We start from the raw sequence: 19,644 nt of genomic DNA, 5'->3' as shown, positions 1-19,644 counted from the left end.
AAAAGCCCAGGAAGAGTGGTGAAGGCCTATGAAAGCACTGAAACACATCTGAGCAAATTTTGCTGTGTTACAGAGGAGGTTTTAACCACAATAAGTGCTTGCAAGAGAAAGTCGAATCTTATTTTTAAAAGGGCACAGTCTCTTTAATAGAGTAAAGATGAAAAATCTAGTGAGAAAATCCTTCATGTATTTGCCAGCAACTGAAGGAAAGAAAAAGGGTACAAATGGAAAGAAAAATAAGGACACAGATCAGTATTTGTTTTCTGCATAACTTGGTCATAAATCCCCACAATAAAGTTAATCCAGATTTATTTTAGTGTAACCAAGGGTAGTGTCTGGCCACTCCTTTTAAGTGAAAAAGGCACAATTCTGCAGTCTCGCAAAATCAAATACAGAAAACAAGAAGGAGAGTGTCAAAATTCCAACTTGAGGACTGCTAAATGTCTTTGGGTAGGTTTTACCCTGCTTTTGAGACCAGACCTTGTGCCTCGCATTGTCACCTTTGCTGAGGCTTGATGGGTGCAGCAGACCACCCAAGCCGCCCCCGTGCGCTCGTGTGCTGGTGCCAGTGAGAGTTTGCAGTTGAAGGCAAGGGAGCAGCAAGTGGGCTGGCACCGAAATCACCGAGGAGCGTGCTGTTTTGATGTGAAACCAGATGGCGTTTCGATAGTGTTTTGCTTTGAGATTTCTGGGTTTGTTCACATCTAGAAAACTCAGGAGGAGGCAAACCATAAGCAGATGAAAACAAACCCAACAAGCACACAAGAAGTTTGCACAAGCTGCCCCGCACGCAGCGCGGCGAGGAACAGACACCCACCCCTTCCTGCGGGAGCCCGAGCCGAGCAGCCGCGCCGTGTGCGCGGACACACAGACAGCGGGAGGTTTACAAATCCAGCTCCTCAGACAGCTGGGAAAGGAAACAGGAACTCAGAGCAGAATAACGCTTCACAGAAGATGGTTCTTTTTCTAAAATAAATCCCAAACAACCACCAGCTGGTTCTCATTTCAGCCTGCAGATGAATAGATCTCTAACAGAAAAGCAGGAGCAGATGCCTCGACGCTGTCCTGCAGGAAGCCGCCAGGCAACGGTCCGGCCTCATCTGCGGCACTTCCGAAGGGGAGCGGACTGTCTCAGAGCAAGCTGCCCTTGGGGGCAAGGGCGTCACACCCACTTGCAGCTTAGTGTCACTTCCTTCCCCACCTGGTGGCACGGGGAAAGGCTGGGCTGCGCGAGGCGGAAGAAAGCGCCGGCTCTTCCTTTCCCAACCTCAGAGCGGTGCACTGCGCCGGGCAAGGCCGGAGGGGAGGCACGGGGGGAGAGGGTGGCTGGAGAGGGGAGCAGGAGCAGGGCGGCTGCAGGAGCACGGTCCTCTGCGGCGGCGGAGGCCGGGGAGCTGGGGCTGCTCTTGTCCGGCTTCGCAGAAGCTCCCCTCTTTCCGTCATCAGCTCTCACGCGTCAGCTCAGCGAAAGGGAGTTTGGTGTCTCTAGGGAGAGCACGCTCCCCCGAGGGGTCCGTCGGTCGGGGCAGCCCAACAGCGCAGGCGAAAGCGCCGTCGGGGCGCGGCCCTGCGCCCAGCACCCTCCCCTCAGGCACCGCGCTGCTGCCAGCGGTTCAGCAAGGCCCCTGCTCACGCAGCTCTTATCCAGCCCTTGCTAACGCTCCCAGGACACCCAGCCCCACTGAGGTACCCCTTGAACAGCCCCGTGGCGGCCCCTGATGCCGGAAGCAGGACCGTGGCTGTGGGAAGGGAGCGACGGCACCTCCCGCTGCCGGGCGAGGACGCTCTCCCGCTCGCTGCCGGCTCCCGACGAGACCTGCCCCGGCCCACCCCACCGCGCGAGCACGTGCTGGCCAGGACAGGCGCCCTTCGGCTCCCCAAAGCCCCTCTGGACAGTTGCGGTGCCCCGGGGCGCTGCACAACAGACAGGAGGGCCAGGGCTCAGGGACAGCGCCGCAACGCCACGGACAGCTGGGCTGAACGGGCCGGGAGGCAAAAAAGACCCTTACCATCTCTCAAGCCACCGTCCTGCATCGCGGGGAGCTGCCCGGCAGAGCGGCTCAGCCCCGGCAGTAGGCCACTGACCTTCGGTGATGGTGCCAGCAGCAGGAAGCTGAGCAAGTCAGCTTTGCAAAATCGTTGTGTGTTTACTACATGTCAAAGGCAGCGTGAGCTGCTCTTACAGCTTCCGCAGAGCCTGCAAAATCCTGCCTTCAGGCAGGCACTTCCAGGGCAGCTGAACTGGCCAAGGGGTTGTACCTGCACCTTCATTTCCTTCTGCCCTGGCAGAGGGGGCAGCAGCTGGGCAGGGGACGGGACGGGGCACAGGTGCGTGTGTTTGCAGAGGTAACCTCTTTCTCACTGACGTCCTGCCTACGGTTCCTGTTTCACAGGGCTCTTCCTAGGCCAGCTGTTCCAGATGCGCTGCCTGCTGGCTTATTTGACCCCTGCTGGAGCGAGGGATAAAGGAGGAAAGGCAACGCAGGGAGGAATTAGCAGGGTGGGTTGGTGGCAATCCCCATCTCTTAGGAAGGTGGGCTTTTGTGGTGGGCTTCCCAGCCTTTCCTACCCATGCTAGAGGCAGTGTCCTTTAGTGCTAAGCTGAGATCTTAAGCTTCCTGGGACAGGTGCCACGTGACTTTGTGTATAAAGCAGAGGGAGAGCGCACACCTGCTTTATATAAACAGATATCAGAGCAGGGAACTCTACCGCTGTCAGCACATCCGTAAGTTAACCACAGTCATTGTTATGATTGCAAATGGTTTCTCAAGCACAGCTCTTCACATCAAGGAACACGTATTTTAAATCTCTGTAAAGTATCAGGCACAAATACATTGCTTTATAAACAGTACACACACCCCCGCGTGCTTTTGTGTTATATGGCTACTTTTACCTCATGCTCTCTCGGTCAATGATTTTCTAAAAGCCTGCACACTTCTCAGCCATCCTACGCGTGTTCAGGGAGCAGCATGGATTTGCTAGTTAATGGTGCATTAGTTTGTCGTGAAAAATCAGGAGGATTGTTTGGCTTTTTATGATTCTGGAAAAGCAGATCACGGGTTCTTTGAGACTAAATAGTCTCATTCCTCTGGCTGGTCCTGCCATCAGACAGCTACCTAGCACAGAAAGTTGACAACATGCTGAAAGAGAGGGTCACTGAGGAAATCAAGAGGCACAGACAGTAATTCTTACACTTGTTTTGAGTGGGACTAAAAATAGAGGTTCTTGAACCTGTTTCACTGGAAGACAGCCTGCATAATTCAGACAAGTTTTACCAGTAAATCGCAGCTATAAAGCAAAAGCCCACAGCCTTAAAAGGTCTCTTGAAGCCCATCCAAAAAAGTGTTCTACCCAAGTGCCCTTCATCAGAGGGAGGAGGAGGAGGGGGCAGAAACACATACGCTGAAGGCAGCTCTGGCCTGACGGGAAGAGAGCAAACATTGCCCCCAGATGTGAGCTGTGCCTACTGCTGGGACAGCATGTTCAAGTGCGCTGGGCTCAGGGCAAAAGGGAGCCCTTTGCTTCCTCACTTCAGTACTGGCACCCTCAGTACATGCGCGTACGCACAGATCATGAGATTGCCTTTTCCCAGGAGAATTTCAGAAATAATGAGGAGTCTTTGCTTTCCAGACTGCAATGGGAGTCTTTCCAGAGAAGGTCTGCCTCTGGTTTTATACAAGCATCCAAAGACAAAGCCAAATCTTAAGTGCATTCATCAAAGAACAAGCACAACCTGCCAGAGAAACAGATGTCAATCCTGTGGTTGCTCAGATAAGACTGCACTTGCTTTTTTCCAGGCCCGCAGGTATAAGCTGGCATTCGTTCTCCATCAGCCCCTTCCTTCAATCCTCACTTCTGGTTTTCTCTCCCTTTATTCCTTCAGCCCCCTACTTGCTTTCTCCGTCTTTCTCACAGTCTCATTTGAGCATTTCCTCTTGCAGCAAACAACATATTCAGGGATGAATTCTGGCAAAGCTCGTCCCCTCTTTGTTTGGCTCTGCAGTGTTTCCTTGTGTGTATCTGGTTTCAGTTTATCACCTACCAGTTTTAGATGTGCAGAGACAAATTTCCTGTAACTCCAAATGTTTTATGCTCTATATAAGCTCAATGTCTTAAATGCACCCTTCACGGGGTGGAGAGGAGCACCTACCCCTGAAAATACAGGAGAGGGAATATAGCTGATCTGAGAGGAAAAGGACAGGTTTATTCTCCTATCAAAAGCACTGTGGTACTTCCAGTAGTCATGAGGGTGCCTAGGCTTTAATACATAGTACACATATCGAAGCAGACCTCCACGGCAAATCTGCACGGGATCGAGCCAGTCTGTGTAGCCCAGAGGAATAGCTGTGACACAGCAGCTGGTATTTTTGCCTGTGAATCCAGAGAGTGCATGAGTGGAAGCGTGTCTGTGCAATTCAAACCTGTCGCTAAGGCCATTAAATCACCCTCCTAGCTTTCTCTGCAGCCATTTGAAACTGCTCTCTGGCACTCCTGGCACCATCCTTACCTGAGACAGAGGCACTTTCATCTCCAGTCGCGCTAGGGATATTTATTGAACAAGTAAATCAACAGTGGCTCCCACTGGACTCCAGCTGGCTGACCAGGCGACGCACCGCGGTGAGAAGCAGCCAAGGAAGGAAGCAGGGCGCTCAGCCAGGAGCGGGCTGCTCCTCGGTGGGATTGCAGGCACCAGCCCCGCGACACTGTTTGGCCTGAGCCGCCTGGGCCTGCCGTGGGCCTGGGAGTGCTGCCACGGTGCAGTGCCTTAGCCACGCAAGAGGGAAAACGCTACCAGGATTTCCCACGGAGGATGGCAGCACAGTCCCAGAGCTGGGTGCGTTTACAACATGCAGCTCAGATTTTTCCGTTAAAGATCCATCTGGAAATAATGGGGGGAAGCCCAGGCAGAGGAAACCTTAGCATGGTGACATTTAGAGAAACCAAGCTCTACCAGCTTCATGATAAATTAGTTTGTCTCGAGACAGTGAGCAGTACCACTCTAGCTCCCTGCAGCAGTGTGAGTCAGCCTAAGTTCCCCCGTTACCAAAGTTTAAAGACTTCCCAGTCGACAGTCAAACATGTCTGTGGAGCCAAAGAATGCAACAGAATTGAAAGGACCTGGTACATAAGGTCTATGATTTGTTTTTTTGTTGTGACCTTTACGCAAACAAGTTAAAGGCACCGTATTTCATTGGAGAAGTGAGCTGGCCTACTGGAGTTGAGAAGATGTCACACAACTGCTAAATCACATTTGATGGCATTTTTTAGGCACAAATGCGCAGGTCGAAATGCCCTGACAATGCACTGATGGAGGTCAGCAAAAGGCATATGGACAGGCTAATCAGCCTTCAAACTTGCAGTAATTAAAAACATGTGCTCCCTGCTCGCCTTTAGCCAAGTCTCCTTTTCTCTCATAGAGCCAGTGAAAATGCAAAGAATAAGATTGGCTAATATTCCTTGAGGGTTTGTTTCCATTTACATTTTGACATAGTTAATCAGTTCTGCTGCTACCATGCCTCACCCATTTAAATTATGACGAAACCAGAACTCAGCAGCGTGATATCATTTCCCATACCATCCTGAAAAATTTACCGTGACTGACAAAACACACACATTTTGCATACTGGAAAATAGGCAGCTGGGTCACAGGTAGCAAGTGAGAGAGATAAATGACTAGGTACTGTTATATTTTTGATGGAGTACAACAACTTCCCTCAGCACAGCAAAGAATTCATAGCTTTGATGCCTATGTTTGGCCAGGATCATCTCTCCAAAACTGCCTCAATTACAACCTACTCAACAGGCCTTCTACTTAGTGCTTGCTCATGAACCCCTTCTGATCTGCATTTCAGCTGCCTATTTTTGGATTCGTAGATGTTAACCGATCAAGATCAGAGCAAACGGCCTTCGGAGTCACTCTGACAAATGCTGGAGGACAGCAACGCATCAAGAACGTAGCAATGTTTTCCCAAAATTCTCCTGTGTTAACCTCTATCAGCCCGCCAAATCTTTTGTGCTAAATCTGTCCCTCTGTCATTTTTTTCTCCCTTGCCTGTCACCCTTTGTGCAAGGGAAATCAGGCAGTAGGCCACAACACATATTGTTCTTAAGCTATTTTAAAGCTGATTTAGTACTGGTGAAAGATGTCAGCCCCGAAGCCCAAGATAGAGCACTAAGATAGAGCAGTAGGGCAAACTGCCCAGATACTGCCCGTTATCAAAATGCCTTCAGGGAAAGTGGGAATTTAATCTTCGTGGCCTGCCCCATGTTTTGCTTCCCTGGGGACGCCAATCAGTGTTCAATATGGCTTTTTTTTAAAAAAATATAATTTTGAACACTTTATGAACTCAAAGATCGTCAGCTCACTGGAGACCAGCAACTGGCCATGAGATCACTTAGCAAGGATTTTGGACGCAGTTAGCAAGGGTCACATTCTAGCCAGTGACCCAGAAATGAGTGGCTCTGTAACCTTTTTCCCACCTCTGCTTCTTGCCTCCTAACGATTGCTAAATTGAATCTGAAAACATCAACACTGGTGACAGGAACAAGAGCTCTTATTCCTGGGAACAAGTGTTGATGACAGGGGAATCACTGGTTTTAAGCAGATAGCACTGGTTCCTGGGCTCTGCTCCATCAAATGAATCTTTCCTTATTATGTTCCCAAAGTCCCCTGGGCAGAGGAACATGCCATAGAAGCACAGCCGGTTATTTTTCAGAGACTTTCCCCTCTGGGCTGTCAAAGATCTGAGGGAGCTGGCAACCAGCCCACGCTTATTCTGATAAATGCTATTTGCAACTAAAAATGGATTAAAATAACCTCAGAAAGCTTGTCTGAAGGGGAACAAGCAGTCTTGTTCAGAGATGCCATTAGCAGGAAGAGGTGGAGAAAACTATTCTGAGAGCTCCTTATTTTTGGGTTTCACCCCACTTTGTCATTTGCCCTGACCAAGGCAGAATGAAGAGACTATATTTAGCACAGTCGATGGGAGCAGCAAACAGGGTCTGGCCCAAATTCAAACCAAAGGTCCCTCTGGCTCTTTGTCCATGCCTCTCACCATGATACAGACCCAGGGAACCAGACTCTCTGATCACAGTGTTCATTAAAGAGTGCGGTTTCTCCACTAACTACAAAAAGGCACTGTATTGGGAACTAAGCACTGACTGCTGCTTTTGCTCTGATGGTCCTGCCCCTTCTCTCAGTCCTTTGGAAGTCAAACTCTTCCCTTCCCAGATAGCTGGCAGCGAGGGGGGTGGGGGAGTTTGAAGGGTTCATAGAGGGAAAGCGTTGATTTCCTGCTGCCATTTGTAATCACTATTTAGCAGTATGCAATTAGACTGGTCTCGCTTGGAGGGAGAGGTTAGCTGAGGCCATGACAAGCTGCTAGGAGGCAGGTGCAGTGCGAAAAACATCAGAGCCTGGGGGTCTCAGAAGACAAGCTGAATGGCAATGGTAGGGCAGGATGTTCAAAAGCTCGTCATGCTGCTATAGCACAGCACCCAACAACGGCAGTGGGAGTTTTGCCATGCATGTCACCAGGAGCAGAATGAGTCTCTGTCATTCTGCCTTGGAGCAAATGGCCCTTATTGCACAAACTGTGGCCACCATCTCTCAGCAGAATATGTAAAAAAACCTAAATACATCCTCATTTCCCTATTTGGGCCCCCTTTCTCTCCCTAGCTCTGTTTGCTTCAAGTGGCAGAGCAAGTCTGGAGGCAGTGGTTAATTGCGAGGGAGTCAGACGTCACTTACTGAGGATGCTTGTGACTTATGCGGTCCTGGAAAGAGGGAAAAATCTGTTCTCGTTTAGCCTGTTCTGGTGCAGTCCTACAGCCTCTGTGGAGCTTACCATCATGTAAGCAGCCCCAGACGAGACAGCAGGCACTCTAGGTGAGGGTCTGCAGCAGGATTTCCCACCCATCCTGCTCAGCCCTCCACTGCAGTCTCAGGGAAGGTCCAGCTCACCCATCCGCCAGCAGAGAGTAGGGTCCCAAAGCCAGCCCCAAAGGAAGGAGCTTTTACTGTCGCCAGGGTCAGCTGTCGACCTCCCCGAGCCTGGCGCTCTGGATTAACGCTTCTCAGATGGGACAACCCTACCAGACCCCAGATAAGCCTAAAAAAAGGAAGATATAGAGCCCATCTTTCGCTGCTGAGAAGCTTGGTTTGTATCTCTGCCTTGTCAACACCACGGGCTCTCTCTAGCCCATAGACCAGACATTCATTACAACTGCAACAACCAAAGCTAAATTGTTCATTCACGCTACCCAGCCTCCTGGTGGGTCCGTACACCTTGTCATAGGTTACAGAATTGTTACACAAAGCAATATTTAGCTTCCAGAGAAATGGGCTATGGTCTACTTCCTAGAAGTACCCGGGCATTTTATCCCAATAAATTCCCTACTACAGTGGAGATACTGGCCATGCATTTAATCTCTCTTGCCCTGTCCCTGTGGCCTCTCAAAGTTATCAAGGCCATTTGTGCTATAGGTCTAAAGTTACTTCGGAACTAACTATGGGCTAAAGGCACTGTGTGATTTGTGGAAGAGGGGTGCAGAGTACAGATGGGATATTCTTGTGTGCCCTTTTGGACTTCAGAGTACTCCACTCAATGTCATATATTCTTTAGGAAGCACCATTGCTCAAGAGTGTTGTTGCTTTTCCAGGTTTTTTTCATAGTTTCCAGTCTGTTGTGGAATAGCTCTCTTTCTAGGCTACTGGGGACTGCAGCGAGTCTCCGTGACCAGCCCTTTCCTCTTCTAGTTGATCTTCTAGTAACTCGTGAGCCATGAATAAAAATTTCCATTATTGCTTATACTAATACCGCACCTAAGGTGGCAGGTTGAATAGTGCTTAATAGCAATAATCTCCCATCTCCATGTAAACTTTTTTTTACATTTTAACACTTCCGCTTTACAAATTCATTATTCAAAAATAGATTCTTAGTACAAATAAGGAATTAAAAAATTATACCTGTGGATTTAATGAACCATAAGTGAATACACAATATTTTCTCTTGAAAGCATCATATGTTACTGTAAGAAATTTGTAATGACTTCACCTTAATCCTCCAGATTTCACTGAAATGATCCTGGGCACAGTCCTTTTGATAGAGATTTGCAGCCTGTGGATCTGTCCGCACTGGCATTCACACTTCTCTACTCCATTGACTGATCTATTACGATCCTTCCAAACAGGCTTTCTGAATTTAAATCTCCTTTTTTTTTTTTTAAAGATGGACAAAGGCAGGTGAGCGGCTAAATGAGAAACATATTGTTTGTGCGTAGTAAACTGACAAGTAGCATTCATAGTCACGCTTTCACCCAAAGTCCAGAGAATTATCGCACAGACGAAACGCAGATGTACCATCCAGTCTCCCTGATTAGAAATCCATAACAACTCCTATATAAAAAATAAGAAATACAACATACTCTTAGGTTGCCACAGTCTTTCAGGTAACTGGAATAAACTTCCAAAGGGACGTAGTTCATGGAGTGTGTAGATATAAAGGGTTGTTTCAAAACCTGCTTGGCACCTGTTGTCATAAATATTGAGGTATGCTGAGGCATATCTTCCAAAGGGGCCATGATCAGAAGCTTTTCTACAAAAGACACCTCCTGCCTCAGACCTCTTAAATCCCCGGAGCCTGCTTCGGTGTTGACCTGGAGATTTCTCCCTTGTCACTGTCATTGCTGCTGTGCTCTTTTGTCGCACTAACAGCCCCGATTTTTTGGGTCGTCAACAAGCTGTAACATCAAGTCTGTGGTACATCAACTTCACTGACATTTTTGTCAGCTTCTAAAGTTGGCACGTGACTGGATCTGGGCAGCTCTCAGAGAGCAGCCCACAAATGTGTATTCTCAGGGGATGCTGGCGTGGCCACAGGATCTTCTGGGGCTGTGTGATTCCCACACACCTTCCCTGCCCTGCAGGAGAGCCCTGGCTGCTGCTCCACCTTTGTGCTGTGTCCACATCCACAAAGATGTGACACTGAGGTTTAACATCAGCAATCATAAGCTTTGTATGTTGCAAATGGCACAAAAAATAGCTGAAAACATGTGAATAAGAGCAGCAGATGGACAAACGACATTCATGTTGTGGCACCTGATTTTCAGGAAGAAGGCTCTAGGAAAAGCTTCTCAAGGACAAGATTATTATGTGCTGGAAAATAAATAAATAGCACCCCTCAACCCAACTAACGCCTACAGACAAAACTGACCCTCATTTTGCTAACTCACATGACATTAGTTGCACCTCCAGCCCTCAGACTGTCAGCCATCACCGTGAAAAAAAGCTGTGGTATTTCTCTTTCACTAAGGCCCCTGTATTCCCAAATCAACTACCTCCAAGAGAAGGCTATTAGAAAGTCATGTTTTTTGGTTTGGTTTTTTTTTTTTTAATGGATGATGCCTTTCCCCTACCTTTTCCCAGCCCATAGAGAATACTGGAATCCCATTTCCATGCTTATTTGCCATAGCCAGGAAGTGTGGAAAGTGTTATAAAAGCAAAAGCAGAGACTCTTGCCAGATCAGAGGCTTCCAGGAGCCAGCACAGTGAGAATAAAAAAAAAAACAGATAGCCAGAAGATTTACAGTCAAATTGCAAAAGTTAGGTCTCAGATAGAATTGAGTTACTGTGGCGTAAGTGACCGTGAGTCATCTGCGCTGCAGTAACAACAATTCACGTGCACACATCACTAGCCAGGACTATTGCAAGGCAAATGAAATGAAGTTCAGCCTGTGATGAAAGGGTTTAAGATGATCAGCTTACACTTGTCACGAGCTGAGGCACGCACGCACAGACAGCTGCAGCAAACCAGCAGATGCGCTGTAACTCGTAACGCCGCGGCGAATCGCTGGCACGTGGGATCCCGCAGCAAGCTTCCCTGCGCTCCCCCAACCCCTGCTAGCTGAAAGAGAAAGCAAAGCACAGCCTTAGGGAAGGCAAAATATTTCTGGGTCCAGTGTGCCAGCTGAGTACCTGGTAACACGGGAGAGGTCCACGGTAGCAGGCCAAGTGTCCTGAGATGCCAGATTCATCCTGATACTCCCTGCCTGCCTCTGCAGCTGGCTCCGATGCAGGTGAATTGTTGGACTTGCATTTCAAAGGGCAGGTAACTCTGAATGGTATAAGTTATCCTGGAAACTTTCTCACCTGAAATGTCAAAGGGGCATTTTAGCAGACCTGCACAGCAAAGCTAGAGGTCGTAGCAAGGCCTGGCGCTGGGGAATAGTGCGAGTGCCAATGTTTTCACCTCTGATACGCCAGCTTTGATTCCTGGGCTGACAGCTTTGACCTCATGGGGCTTTTTGCAGCAAGGAGACAGAATTAAATCAGTGTCAGGAAACGCACAGCAAGGGAAATATTTTGAGGTGGGCTAAAAATAGATTTCTGACCCTGTTTGTTTTATATATAGAGAGGTCTATACGTGCACTTGCCAGTAGCTAGTCAGCATAGGGGCAAAGACGTTCCCCTCACAAACAGGGGAAAGCTGAAAGAGCAAATTTCCCCAATGCAGCTGCCAGGCTTTCCCAAAACAACTCCTCCCAAAGGGCAGAGAGTACATTAGACAAGGCCATATTAAGTTGCATGAGGGGGAACAAATCCACGATAGGGGGGACCAGTGATAGCTCGTGACTGCAGCTGGAGGGGTGACCTCTGCCAGGTCTCTTTTGACACAGGACTCGCTTGCATAACATCCTCTGGGGATTCAGGAAGAGCATTCACAGGGGGGGAAAGAAGGCATGGTGCTCCGCAGCAAGAACGTGCAAAGTGCAGGCCTTGCAACGGGGGAGCAGACTCCAAGGGCAAGATTTCTGGCTCATAGCGAGCAGCTGGGCTTCACAGGAGCAAACCCTTTCCTTTCCCCCACTGCACTGAAACACTCACACTCCAGCCTGCGGCTTCATCCAGCTCCCTGTTGCTTGGACTTGTATCATGATATCTCAAGACACATTTAGCACCATCTTTAAATCCTAGCCTTTGGTTTTACATAAAAAATCTCAGTTTCCATTCAGAAAAGAAAATGTACTTCTAGTCCTCCTGATTAGAGAGAAGTGCTGGAGACTGTTGACCCAGTTGCAGCCAGCAGGATTCAGGCTGAATCCAGAGACAAGGAAAAGGAACCAAAACACATTTTTTATTCAGTCTCAAAACATTTTTTTTTGCACATTATGCACATTTTCTGCAGCCTGGAGTCGCGACTGAGCAGTGGTGAGTGGGGCAGGTTTCCTCAAAGTCCCCTTCATTTGGAAGTGAACCAGGCGTCTGATCCTGTGGGCCCTCCATGTGCCCATAGTATTAATGACATCAGAAGAATTACTTTTAAAATAAATAGGATTATAAATCTCAAAGACCTGTACCTTTCCTCAAAAATCATGTTGCCTGAAAGGTTCACACCATAGACCTCATTGACTGGGACCAGACCTTCTCAGCCGGGTGCCACAAGAGCCTCCTGAGATGCTTGGGAGCTCTGGGGTCTGGGACCTGCTTTTACAGTTGTCTCCTCTCTGCTGGGATGCTCTGAGCAGCCATGAAAGGTTTAAATAATTGTGTGCTGTGCAGCCTCACCATGGGTTTCTGCACGCTGCTTGCTGGGGGAAGGCTGTGACTGCAGTTAGCAAGTAGGGCTATGTTCACAAAGGGCCCGCTGATACTACAGCGCCTGGCTGCTAGGGTCCTTGCACCCACGGAGAGGCACGGTCCTGAATTAGGTTCCCAGGCTCTGTTTTACAACGCTGGGAGGTTGTTAGGTTTTTAAGGTTGCAGCGAAGTAAGCCGGAAGTCCCCTAAACTGTCTAGCAGAAGCTGCCAGGCAGAAGGGCTTAGGTGGCAGCCTCCAGGAGAAGAGCAGCAAGTCACCCCTTGGGACCAGCAAGCCTAGGGTCACCGATGGGCACCCAATAGCGGGCAGAGCCTTTTCTGTCCCTCCGAAGGTTAATGCTCTGTCTCCTGGACAGACAGATTTCAGCGTTGTCTTTTTTCTGAAGCCCATTTTAGGAGGCCTGGTCTGAAGATAGTTATGAGATCAGGCCCATTCCTCCTTGGGAATTCAGCTACCACCAGATCTTCCCTAGGTTTGGGCAGACAGCCAGAAACCAGGCTGCCACAGATAGCTGAGCATCTATAGGTTTAAACAGGAGCTGACTGGGGCACTTAAACGTTAGCTGCAGACACCTAAAGACATAGTGGGTCTCTTTCTGGATTTTGGCCTTCAAGACAAGGCAGCGCTGGCTTTGAAGTTAACATTCAGTCTTAAGTTTGCCTTCTGAGCACCTGCAGCACAACACATTCAGTATCCTGTATTTACATGACTCACTCCATCACCGGCGCTAAGGGGAGGCTTGAAGGTAAAAAAAATAATACATGCCACCAAGGCCAGGCACGAGGCTCTCAGGGAAGCGAGCGCCTCACAGCAGGCGGGCAGGGGGACTGTGCCTCTCACTCACAGAAAATCCACCACAGAGACTCCGGCAGAATCAAGAAAAAAAGCCTCAATGCCCTCCCTCGCTGCATCCCCAAGTCGCCGCGGCTGATCCCCTCCCAAGAAGCAGAAGGTGGACGCTCGGCCCCAGCTGCCTGCTCAGGGGAAGCGGAAAGACTTAGTTTCCCATACAGCCCCTGGCTGCACTTTATACCTTACAAAGTAGTATTTGGTTTTATTGCTAGAGATACCAAAATATGTGGGTTCTCACTGCACAAAGAGCATTCTTTCAGTAAGAATCAATAAGTAGAAATCATTGATTTGCGCCAATCAATAAGTAGAAATCCCTCATCTAAAAGCCTGTCTGGATGCCCTCCTGCTGAAAGTGGCTCTGAGGAATCGCAGGGTTTTGCATCTGGCCCCGGGGAGCACTGCCGGCCGTTAAACAGCAAAGCCAGGTCTCTGGGACACGCAGGAAGGACTAACAGGCACCATTTGTCTTTTGGGGGAGGGTTTGCCATGTCCTCATCAGCTGATTGCCAAGGAAGCCCGGCCTCAGACCAAACACAGCCCCACGGCGAGGCTGTGCCCGAGGAGGCGCGGGGACACGGCACAAAGGGACGCTTGAAACAGGCTCACGGGGGCAAGCAAGGAGGAAACAGGTAACTGGAGATACTTTTCATATCTATTACTGTGCTGCTCATGTACACAACAAGGACTCCCAGACCCCAATCTCACCAGTCCTAATTCTTCTGCAGCCTGATGATGTAAGACATCACTTTTTTTTTTCCGCAATGTCACCTGTGAGCTTTCCCAGGAGCCAGAGCCTGCATGGCACCAACTTCCGCAGCATGTCACAGGCTCAGCACCGCTGGGTATCGAGGGTCCCTTGAGATCCCCACTCCATCCAAGTCTTTGTAACGCTAGCCCATTTTGGGCTAACCTTATACCGTCTCTTCTGTCTCCCTTAGCCTTTCTGATGGAGGAGAGAAAGGAAAAAGCTCAGATACCTTCATGTTCCCTCCAGCAAGAATCCTTCCCAAAACGCTCATGTTTTTGGAAACAAAAAGCAGTTACCTCACTCAGCCCTTTCAGCCTAAAACATTGGAGTACCAACAGTTAGTTCCCCAAAATAGCACAAGGTAACTTTGTTCTCCTTTTGCTTCTTGGGAGGGGATTGGGGCGGTACAGGGTCATTTTGCTAAGAACATCACATTTGAGGCTCCTGGTTTTTACCTTCCATTTCAAAAGCCTAAAAGACATTTACATCTCAGGCTTCCCTCCAAGAACCGTGAGGCTTTCTAACAACCCCCGGCGCACTCAGCTTGGCCCTGGACACACTTGTCATCCCACTGCTCCAGCACTCACACAAAGCATGAGGCGCCCGGGCTGAAACCTTGGCTCACAAAAGTGCTATCACAGCAGCTCCGCAAGTGAGGAGACCTCACAGCCTCCTGCCCCCGGCTCTTCAGGCCCCACCATTGCAAGAACTGGGCTGGGAGGGCTCCGGCCCGCTTGGGACTCTGCACCTCAGGGAAACCCGCTCCACTGCACCAGCTCATGACATGGTCACTCCAGCCTCTTAGGAAAGAAGAGAGCCGCTGGAAACTCCCTCCATCCCAATCCTTCAGAAAAACATTAAGCCAAACCCTTAAGATAAGTCCCTGTGAAACTGCAGGCTCCTGAAACACGACGAGATCGTTCCAAGAAATACCATTTTGCCAACAAAACAAGCAGTCATAATTTGAGGGCTGTTTGTGCTTTTCTTGCGGTTTTCAATTTTTTAAGGACAACAAACACTTGCTCTGTGTGTTTATTCATAGGCCTCTCCTCAGCAAGCCAAGGGTTGTTTTTGACTTGTCCGAGGTGCCTCTCAATGCCATTGCCATTAATGGCAATCACTTTTTTCTGCTGATGTTTGTCAGTTAACCACTGCTCCCACTGCTGGCCAGCTAACATCCCTGCAGAGCCAAGTGGTACTTTGCACTTAAATGGGCAGATGCGTACAGCGTATCTAGATGCTGAGAAACCAGAGGCTGTTTTCCACAGGGTTATCAGCTATTTGAGTTCCATGAAGGTCCATCGCTAAAATCCTGGTGACATTTCTGTTCGAGGTCTGGCTTCTCTGCATCGCAAGCGGCCATCCCCAAGCACCTTGTCTGCTCCTCTATTTCAGCCAGTGCCAGAAACTGTGGTTTCCTGCAGGCAGAGAGCTTTTCAAGTATGGTGTGTCCTGCAGGCACATAAGCGTATGTGAAGCAAGTCTCAGTTTGCATATAGCTTGTTTATGCTGCATAGACCATGCACGCTCTTACAGATTTACCTACAGAAACGTGTGGAAATCTGTGTGCAGAAGTATATGCTAAGTGAATGCATTTCTAGATGGCATGTAGAAGCGTGCATATGGTTCGGGTAAATATTGATGCAACAGTTTTCTCCGCAGTTTGGTCTGGCCACGGAAGCTCCCGACTGCAAGGAGCCTTTCTGTTCGGCTGGCAGCTCTGGCTGCGGCACATGCCAGCTGATTCAGCTCCAGCCGCAAAGCCACCCCGCAGCAAATCTGGCTTCTGCGCCCTGCGCCCAGGATGGAAGGAGCTTCGGCTCTTCCCTGACAACACTGCTCATCTAGCTGGTGTCTTGCTGCTCGTATAGCAAAGTCATATTCTTTGAGGACATGTTTTGTATTCAACATATACATATGGTGCCAGGGTAAACAGAGCTGTGGGTTTGTGGGTAGCACACTTGAGTGTGACTGTGCTGTGAGCAGGGGGTGTATGTGATGTGCTGGGTTTGCATTTAGTGCGTGCATCTGTAAACTATGCGGATAAAATGAGGCTAGTTTGTGTTACCATGAGTATGTTTTATCCCGTGTTTTACAAGGTGTTTGTTTGTGTGGGTGTTTGGGCATATTTTCAGGTGGCTGGATGGTCTCCAAGGAGCTACAACATGGTGAGAGCAGCTGGGACTGTATTAACCATGCTAGATGAGCAATACAAAAAGGTCAGAGCTCTTCCTGAGTTATAATCAGGTTAAAGCATCCCCAAAGGCAAGCAGGGCTGAGGCATACTAGGATTAGATGTTTGCACTAGAGCACTTTACCAAGAGACATGGCTCCACAGCTCATAAGCGAGCAATGTGTGCCTGCAGGACAGCGGGGGGGCTCGGCTGCCACTGGGCCTGAGCTGTGGGTTGCTACAAGCGCTAAAGCACGGTCCTGGTCAAGAAGTCAGATCCCGCTTCCTTTTGCCGATGACAAGGGAGTCATAACATTTCTCATTATAGCTATTAAAAAAACTTAACAGTGTTCAATAAAAAAGTCAAAGGCTGACAGAGGAGCTTAAAGAGTATTTATAGGAGCAATTTAAAAGGTTACCTCAGTCAACTGCCTCTGCCGATGCTCCGATTTGTGGTAGCACCCGTTTGCTTCCATCCCTCTGCCTTCACACCCAGCTGCGTTAGCATGTGCTGAAATCAATGGCAGCTTTTAGAGCTAGACAGAAGAACAGGGAAAAAATTCCTCACCTCTGAAATGCCCATCTCTCTGTTGAAAGAAGCAAAAGCTTGCAACTTAGAAGCAAAAGAAGCAACTCACTTGCTGGGAGTTGTCATTCGAGTATCTCATGCTCTCATTCTGCAAGAAGCTGCTGAGTCCCTCGGACGGGTCAACCACCCTTCGGTCACAGCAGCATCACGAGGCTCACCAGGAGGGAGAGGTCATCCGGCAGGGGAGCCCACCCCATCCAAGGGAACAGAAATACAAGACCACTGAGCTACATCTCCCACCAGGCATCGCTGCAGGAGAAGCAAGACCAGATTTTTCTAGGTTTCATCAAAAGCAGGTATTTAAGTTGGGCAAAGCAGAACTGACGCAGCAGAAAAATAAACAAGTAATTTCCTGGCCAAAAAAAAAAAAAGTTGATAGGAAATATTTACTTATTAATATCTTTAATTAATTCTTCTATGCAATCTGGCACTCAGAGATAGGAGGAGAGATCTCTATGATGCATTAATCATGATGCAGAGGTTTTCCCAGGCACACACAAAGCACAGCTTGTAGGAGGCCTGGATTCTAGTTGAGACCATACAACAGAAAACCCTGAAATAAGCCTGGGGAAGGGAAGAGAAGCTTTACCTTTCTCTAGTGCTCAGGCGTCTCTGCCCCCGACAGGCTATGTGACGTTCCCACCTCATTAGATATTATGGAAGCTGTCAGCTGAGACGAGCTGTGATCGGGACACAGCTGTGAGATCTGCTTTCACATCAGTTTCACCAAGAAGCAGAGGAAGAGAATAAAAATAACACTTGCTTTCAAAAGCGTGATGTACTTTATAAGCTGCTGAGGAGGAGGCTGAGTCTGACACTATCCCACTCAAGCATGCATCAGGCCAGAAGAAAGATAACAAAATGGAAAATGTGAATCTGCTGGGAGGACAGAGGCAAGGCGTCTCTGGACCGTAAATCAGAGCTGAGAGTGCGTGGAAGACCGGGGAGAAGCAGGCAGGCAGTGCAAACATTAGGTAGAGTTATGGTTTTCGGTGAAGTTTGTTCACTTCTGGCTGATGGCAAGAAACAGCAGAATATTGTGTGATGGATGGAGCGCGCTGCAGGGGGAAGAGGCACTCTGCTCGGCATGCGTAGCTTTGTTTCCTTGGGGCGGGTTTTATTCGGCTGTGAACATTAACAAAATGAAGGTTCACAAAACAAAATGTACTTGGAGAAGGCTGACCTAAACATTGCGTCAACTCCATTTATCTCTTGAGGAACACAACTGGGAGAGGTGGCTTCCTGCTGGCCAGATGGCATATCCTCCTTTAGCGACCCAGCACTGCTAGCTTGTCAGCACCTGACTGCCACATGTGCAAGACGATAGTCACCAAGGGTGCAAGCCTGAGTCCTCTGCTCTTTTTCCGTGCAGCCCTGCCAATGTGCCAAAGCCAGGCCGGGCTTCCTGCACAGCTCCTGTGTGCTCTCCTCCTGAGCAGGGGCATCTTGCCATGTCCACCAGGACATGGCCACTCACCTTCTTTTTAGCTGTCAACAGGAAAGGCGGCAAGCGTCCTGCAGGACTGGCCTGCTGCAGGCTCAGGCAGGAGCAGCACCATCAGGAGCTCCAGTCTGACGCACCCAGAGCCGACCAGGTGCTGTGACAGGGCAGCTGCTGGAGATGGAGGTTCCCCTCACAATCCTGTACAGCTTCGTTAGTCCAGGTGTCGAGTCTTCCAAGCTCCTCTAGTACTTGGGACTTTCAGGGATGTTTAGCTGGTGAGGATAACTGGGAAGAAATAGCTTGTAGAAGATGGGCTGCAAGGAGAAAAGGAGAAAGGGAGGCAGACCTGGAGGTTGCCAAACTTTGAATGGTGTCCAGCAGGGCCTAAAAATTCAGAGTCTAAAATGAGGAGCTAAATAACACTTACTAGGGGACTTTTTTTTGTTTTGAGTGTCTAAGTAAACGAGGGATGAGGTCATGCCCTATGCAGCAAGGATAAAATATTATTCAGCTGCTAGTTCAGCAAGCACTACCCATCCCTTGCTCTGAACAAGGGTGGCTAAGCAATAGGGTAACTAAGGACTGCCATAATGCCTTTGCAAGAGGGGTCTGAATTTAATTTGCACCGACACGCACTGTGAGTGCTGGAGTCCTCCAGTCCCTGCCTCCGTGCCACGGTGTCCTCCTGGTGCTCCCCGGGGCGCACGGCGCAGCGATGTTCCCGCCAGCGGGGGCTGCGCTCTTTCCAAGCATGGAGTTAGACAGGACAGGCACCAGCTCAAGGGCTCCTGCTCCTTCATAGCTAAGTGACATAAAATAGATGCACGCTCTTAAAAATCCTCTTGTTGCTCAGTAAGGAACAATAGGGAAACGAATTGAACCAGCCTAGCAGGAGGTGTGAACATAGCCCCAGCTCGCACCAAGTCCCACCAGCCTCAGAGGAGACCAGGAGGAGCCAGTCAATTTGCAATATGGCCCGACAGTGTTTCGTTAGCCCCCTCCGATCCAACACAGCCCTGAGGTACTCACAGAGGATGCAGCAGCATGTTGCAAACCCCAGGCTGTAGAAGCCTGCGGGATGGACAGGATCCAGAGGACTTCTGCATGCCAGTGGGTAGACAAGGGAGCTCTAATGCTTTCTTATTTTATCAGTATTTTAAAAAAAAAGTATAATGGTTTTTTTTTTTGTTTAAGTCTGAAGGCTCTGAGAGAGCAGCTCAAACAGTACTTACAGGAGCA

General features: G+C 49.1%; 1 long non-coding RNA gene across 1 annotated transcript; it reads right to left on the bottom strand.

Annotated features, from left to right (window-relative positions):
* Nucleotides 1-8,954: 8,954 nt before the first annotated feature.
* Nucleotides 8,955-18,715, bottom strand: LOC104149260 (uncharacterized). The gene is made up of 5 exons (XR_695303.2): nt 17,551-18,715; nt 17,011-17,210; nt 16,792-16,908; nt 10,766-11,149; nt 8,955-9,397 (listed from the first exon to the last, which is right to left on the bottom strand). It is a non-coding gene; the product is annotated as an uncharacterized lncRNA (long non-coding RNA).
* Nucleotides 18,716-19,644: the final 929 nt, after the last annotated feature.

This window comes from Struthio camelus, chromosome 5 (assembly GCF_040807025.1).
Source record: "Struthio camelus isolate bStrCam1 chromosome 5, bStrCam1.hap1, whole genome shotgun sequence".
NCBI classification, from domain to species: Eukaryota; Metazoa; Chordata; class Aves; order Struthioniformes; family Struthionidae; genus Struthio; species Struthio camelus.
The sequence above is the reverse complement of the archived record's forward strand: the minus strand, read 5'-3'. Positions and strand labels throughout refer to the sequence as shown.